The 6,967-nt window shown below is 46.3% G+C and overlaps 1 protein-coding gene and 1 long non-coding RNA gene across 15 annotated transcripts in view; one reads left to right on the plus strand and one right to left on the minus strand.

Moving 5' to 3' along the window:
* The window catches only part of SHROOM2 (shroom family member 2), a 294,895-nt gene that overhangs the window by 114,925 nt on the left and 173,003 nt on the right, over positions 1 to 6,967 (minus strand). The window lies entirely within an intron of this gene.
* Positions 1 to 6,967, plus strand: part of LOC126069202 (uncharacterized) — a 150,383-nt gene that overhangs the window by 13,745 nt on the left and 129,671 nt on the right. The window lies entirely within an intron of this gene.

Below are 6,967 nucleotides of genomic sequence, written 5' to 3' on the forward strand. Positions count from 1 at the left end.
TTTGGTGTATTATTTTACTGTATTCACAGCCATGGAGAACGTGAAGAATTTTTAAAATAGCGAAAAACAAAAAGCTTTTAGTCTTCAAGTAACCCTAGTTGAAAATGCTGAGTTCTACAAAACAACTTGTGCAAAACACATTTATCTGCTCTCTTAAAAATAAGTATTTGCTACACAGAGTTTCAAATTATATAAAAGTATAAAGTGGGGAAAAAAAAAACCAAACTTAGCCACATTCCATAACAAAGGAGAACCATTTCCTATTTTGATACACTTCCAATTCTTTTCTGTCTCTATTGCATATGCAGTTTTACACTGAACCATGAGATTATTTGCCCCATTATAAGCTCCTCATAAACAGCAGCACACACTGCTGCAGAATATTCCATGATCTGAATAATTTCACCAAATTCTAAATCTGCTTCCACTCAGCAACTATGAAAATACTAGCAGCAACAGCCTTTAACCTTGAGGTTAACATTTTTGTTTTTTAACATATGCTCACAAAGATTTAAAATAGGATCCACCCATATACTAAGTCAATTCACAAGGGTATTTTCTGTATAACTGGGATTTCTCTGAGTACACACACAAACATCCTTTTCATTTTTAAAAACTAATAATATGAAAAAGATGCTAAGAAATGCCGAACTGAAAGGGTAAGACAGGACACAATACTGGGGAAGCCAGCACAACTCGTCCCAGGCAAGGTCACGGAAGCTCCACAGATACATCCAAACTCCCCGAGGGACCAAACTACTAGGCAGAGGGCTGGCGGGGCCATGGTCTCGGGGACATCTAGCTCAACTGGCGTAACAGTTTATAAAGAAAATGTTCTACATTCTATTTTGGTGAGTAGCGTCTGGGGTCTGAAAAGCTTATGAAGAGCCATTTAAGACATGATACTTCACTGGTCTCACCCCAGCGGAAGCAAGGAAGAATGAAGAAAACCAAAGACACAAGGAAAAGATTAGTCCAAAAGACTAATGGATTACAACTACCACAGCCTCCACCAGACTGAGTCTAGCACAACCAGATGGTGCCCGGCTACCACCACTGACTGCTCTGACAGGGATCACAATAGGGGGTCCTAGATAGAGCTGGAGAAAAATGTAGAACAAAATTCTAACTCACAAAAAAAAAAAGACCAGACTTACTGGTCTGACAGAGACTGGAGAAACCCTGAGAGTATGGCTCCCAGGCACCCTTATGGCTCAGTACTGAAGTCATTCCTGAGGTTCACCGTTCAGCCAAAGATCAGACAGGCCCATAAAACAAAACGAGACTAAAGGGGCACACCAGCCCAGGGGCAAGGACAAGAAGGCAAGATGGGATGGCAAAGCTGGTAATGGGGAACCCAAGGTCAAGAAGGGGAGAGTGTTGACATGTTGTGGGGTTGGAAACCAATGTCACAAAACAATATGTGTATTGTTTAATGAGAAACTAGTTTCCTCTCTAAACCTTCATCTCAAGTACAACTGAAAAAAAACCTAAGTAGAAATAAAATGGAAAAGTAAGTCAAGCATCTGATACAAAGTCAGGATTTAGAGATGAGGCAAGCACCATTGCTTCATGTCCTAAGAGAGCTGCCAAGTCTCCTTCACAGGCAGGGGAAAGAGGGGTGTCTGCTCTCGACACTGGCTGTCCTCAACCATTTTCTAAAATCTAGCTTTGTAAATATATACATATACATGTATGTATAAATATACATGTGTATGTGTGTGTGCACATGAGAGTGGCACCAACTGTTAGGCCTTGATTACTAGCTGAAAGGTTGGTAGCTGGTTCGAACCCACCCAGAGGCACCTCTGAAGACACGCCTGGCGATCTGCTTCCAGAAGGTCACAGCCTTGAGAACCCTATGGAGTAGTTCTACTCTGCACACGTGGGGTCGCCATGAGTCAGAATCAACTGGACAACTAACAACCACAACAATATGTGTGTGCGTGTGTTCCACCAGCAAACAGCCTACAACCTTACAATGGAACACTAAAAAAAAACACCCAGTGCCACTGAGTTGATTCCAACTCATAGCGATCCTGTAGGACAGAGTAGAACTGCCCAACAGAGTTTCTGAGAAGCGCCTGGCGGACTTGAACTGCTGACCCTTTGGTTAGCAGCCATAGCACTTAACCACTACGCCACCAGGGAATGGGACACTACTCAGCAATAAATAGGAATGAGCGATTGGTACATTTGATAATATGGGCGAATCCCCAAATAATTACTCTGAGTTGCAGAAGCCAGAGAAAAAAAAGTACCTTTTGTATGACTCCATTTATATAAAATCCCAGAAAATGCAAACTAAACTACACTGACAGAAAGCAGGTCAGTAGTGGGGTCGGGGGCACAGGCAGAAGTGGCCACTCACTCAAGGAAACTTTGGGGGTGATGGCAATTGTTTATCATCTGGACTGCGGTATATACAAACGCCAAAATTTCCACTCAACGGTTCATTTGCATCCGGTCCTCTGTCAACTTCCTTAAAGGATTCTTTTTTTTGGGGGGGGGGGCGGGGAGACAGGGGGGCAATTCCTCTTGATGGACTTTAAAAGTTCTAGAGGTCTGGCTCCGAGCAGCTCCGAAGAGCCAAAGGCCATCTGAGTTTCAGGTGTGGTTTTCACAGACTCACTAACCCCGCGTGGCCCTCTCCATCACCTGTCTTCTGGAGGGTCAGGGCGGGCACACCTGTTCTCACCTTACTACTACCAGGATAACCCACGTGGTTTCTTTACAGCCAGGCTGCTGACCTGGTGTCTTAGTCATCCAGTGCTGCTATCACAGAAAAACCGCCAGTGAGTGGCTTCAACAAACAGAAACTTACTCTCTCCCGGTCTAGTAGGCTAGAAGTCCGAATTCAGGGCATCGGCTCCAAGGGGAGGCTTTCTCTGCTGGCTCTGGGGGAATGTCCTTGTCACCGATCGTTCTCTGGACCAGGGGCTTCTCTGCATAGGAACCCCAGGTCCAAAGGACGCACTCTGCTCCTGGTGCTGCTTTCTTGGTGGGATGAGGCCCCCGACTCTGCACCTGCTTCCCTTTCCTTTCATCTTTTGTAATATAGGCCACATCTCAGAGAAACTCCCTTTACATTGGATCAGGGATGTGACCTCAGCAAGGATGTTACATCCCACCTCAATCCTTTTTAACATAATCTAATCTTGCCTCATTAACCACAAACAGAAATTAGGGTTTACAACACATAGGAAAATTATATCAGTCACAAAACGGAGGACAACCACACGATACTGGGCCAGTGGAGCCCATGTCCCCTCCCCATTCCACCCTCCCACTAAGGGAACTGACAACACCTACCACGTCCACTCCGACTCGGCCCCGACACAGAATGCCAGCGGCAGGAGTCAGGCGTGCCACTTAGGAGGGGACAGAGGTCATTCGTGTCCTGTGTCACCTGATAGCGCTCAATGCTATGTTAACACCAAGCCTCACCGGGTGAAATTTCAGCCCAGAATATGAACTCCATGGCTCTTATAATAATTCCTCCAGCTCTCTTGTTTGGGTTCTCGTTGCTTTTCATGGAAGAATACAAGCTGCCTCTTAGTGGATGATTTCCCTCACAAGTAAGTAAACTCTGTGAAGCTGGTTCTGGAGAAAAGTGGCAACCCACTGGACCACCATATACAAGTGTTTTCCAAATAAACAGGGGCATTAAGGGGAGGGTTGTTTCTGGCAGCTCAGTGGTTAAGCGCTTGGCTGCTAACCGAAAGGTAAGTGGTTTAAACCCACCAGCTGCTCTGAGGAAAAAAGATGTGGCAATCTGCTTCTGGAAAGACTGCAGCCCTGGAACCCTATGGGGCAGTTCTACTCTGTCCTGTAAGGTTGCTATGAGTAGGAACTGACCCAACAGCAGTGAGTTTGGAGTTATTTTTATTTTACTTGTTTAGCTCATGTCACCAGAGGGCCTAAGCTTGCACTAGACTTGATGTGGACAATCTGAGAAGAAACAGATTATCTGCTGAGTTGCTTGCTATCTAGATTGGTGGTGATGTTGTTAACTGCCTCGAGTTAGACTTCTGTGATCCATCGGGTTATCACCGCTTGACTTCCAGGCCTTTATTCCTAGTCCATCTTAGTCTGGATGCTCCGCTGAAGCCTTCTCAGCACCATTGCAACATGCAAGCCTCCACCGACAGATGAGTGGTGGCTGTATACGTGATGCCTTGGCTGGGAATCGAACCCAGGTCTCCAGCATGGAGGGCGAGAATTCTACCACCGAGCCACCACTGCCCCCGCAGACATGGTAAAACTCGTGCCTATGGAAACAGCACTTTTCTTCTACCTTCATTCACATTCCACAGTCAGGAGGGCAGGACGGGACATGTGCACACCACAGACCTTATCATAAGAAAAATTACTCAGAGTCAACACCTCCAGAAGTTCCTCTCCATCTCACTGTCAGTTTAACGAAGCTGGGGATTTTCCTCCATACTACAGGAATTTAGAGTGACTTCCTGAGGTCAGACAGAGACAACATGAAACACATTTTTCAAATATTTGGTTTATTTGATTTTTATAACAGTCCTGTGATATATGAAAAAATCATTCCTACTTCACCCATTGCCATCGAGTCATTTGCGACTCATAGCCACCCTGTACAACAGAGTAGAAGGGCCCCAGAGGGTTTCCAAGGCTGTAGTCTTTACAGGAGGAGCCCTGGTGGCGTAATGGTTAAGCACTCAGCTACTAACAGAAAGGTGGACCGTTTAAACTCATCAGATGCCCCAACAGAGAAAAATGTTGTGTGTGTCAGGGTTGTATCCTTTCACCATATTTATTCAATCTGTATGCTGAGCAATTAATCTGAGAGGCTGGACGATATGAAGAATGGGGCATCAGGATTAGAGGAAGACTCACTAACAACCTGCGTTATGCAGATGCCACAACCTTGCTTGCTGAAAGTGAAGAGGACTTGAAGCATTTAACGATGAAGATCAATGACTAAAGCCTTCAGTGTGGATTACACCTTGACACACACAAAAAAACAAATATCCTCACAAATGCACCAATAGGCAACATCATGACCAACAGAAAAAATGCTGAAGTCCTCAAGGATTTCACTTTACTTGGATCCACAATCAAAGCCCATGGAAGCAGCAGTCAAGGAATCAAATGACGTAGTGTGTTGGGCAAATCTGCTGCAAAAGACCTCTTTAAAGTGTTCAAAAGCAAAGATGTCACTTTGAAGACTAAGGTGTGCCTGACCCAAGCTGTATTATTTTCAATCGCCTCATATGCATGCAAAAGCTTCACGATGAATAAGGAAGACCAAAGAAGAATTGATGCCTTTGAATTATGGTGTAAACGAAGAATACTGACTATACCATGGGCTGCCAGAAGAATGAACTGTCTTGGAAGACAGAATCTGTCTTGCAAGAGTATATAGCCAGTGCACTCTTTAGAAGAGAGGACGGCAAGACTTCGTCTCACATACTTTGGACATGTTATCAGGAGGGACCAGTCCCTGGAGAAGGACATCATGCTTGGTACAGAAAAGGGTCAGCAAAAAAGAGAAAGACCGTCAACAAGATGGATTGACACAGTGGCTACAACAATGGGCTCAAACACTGCAGTGACTGTGAAGAAGGCAGAGAAACAGGTAGTGTTTCAACTCAATGGCAGCTAACAACAACAACATAAAGAAGGAAGACAGAGAGAAAACAGTAAAGAAGGAAAAGGAAGAAAATAGGAGAGGGGAGCAGAGGAGAGAAGGAGAAAGGAAGGCTGACTGGGGGAAAGGCTGGCGTGGGAGTAGGCAGAGGAATCAGGACAGGGCAGAGAGGGAGAGAGGAGGACAGGAGAAGCTCCAAAGCTGCACAGACAAGGCCTGAACTGTTCTCGGTCATTTCCAGCTACGATGTATCCAACACCATCTATGTGTCAGGCGATATATCTGCTCCCATTGTTAACTGCCATCAAGCTGATTCCGATGGATGACGACCCCAATATGTGAGACACTGTATTTGGCTCCACAATTCCCCAAACAATCCTGCAATGTTGGGTTTTTGGGGTCCTGGTGATGCAGTGGTTAAGAGCTATGGCTGCTAACCAAAATGCCGGTAGTTCAAATCCACCAGCCGCCCCTTGGAAACCCTATGGGGCAGTTCTATCCTGTCTCGCAGGGTCACTATGAATCAAAATTAACTCAACAGCAATGGATTTTTGTTTGTTTACAGATTAGGAAACTGAGGCAGACAAGGGTTTCATATTTCACCTGTGGTCCCACATCAAAGTAGCAAGGAGCTGAGAGAAAGACATGTGGACCGCTGTTTTACCCTATCGCGCACACTGCCTTGGGTCTGGCCATAGCCTTTCAGGGCTTCAGGGGGTGGCCTGAGCCTGCCCACCTCAGTCCACTGATCTGCTAGTCTTTCTCCTCCGGCCTCCCTCCCTGACTCCTAACCATCACAGAGCAGTCTGCAGTGGGCCCAGAAGTACCTCAGGTCTGCTGCCTGGAGCTCCCAGGAAGACGAGGGGGCGTGGGTCAGCCTCCAGGCCACTCTTCAACTGCTCTCATTCCTCTGCTCCCTGACTACAAGGGGTGGGGGGCCCAGCTGGAACACCTTTGTGTTGGAGCCCCGGTGGCACAGTTGTTAAGAGCTCCCCTGCTAATCAGAAGGTTGGCAGTTTGAATCCACCAGCTGCTCCTTGGAAACCCTATGGGGCAGTTCTGCTCTGTCCTAGAGGGTCGCTGTGAGTCGGAATCGATGGCAACAGGGATGTATGTATGTGTTTACTCCCCACACTGAAGCCCAGTCAGGGCCCCAGGATTCTCAGACCATGAGAAAGAGAGGAGGGGACTAAGAGAGACTGAGCTTGATTCCCAGTTGGTATTTACCCCATATACATCCATACTCACATAAACACAACCCGCACTTCTTCCCATGGACCTCTGGCCCTGGAAACCACCACAAAGTCCAGGTCCTTTAGCACTGGGGGGTCAAATTCCTGA

Source organism: Elephas maximus, chromosome X, assembly GCF_024166365.1.
Source record: "Elephas maximus indicus isolate mEleMax1 chromosome X, mEleMax1 primary haplotype, whole genome shotgun sequence".
Classification (NCBI taxonomy): Eukaryota; Metazoa; Chordata; class Mammalia; order Proboscidea; family Elephantidae; genus Elephas; species Elephas maximus.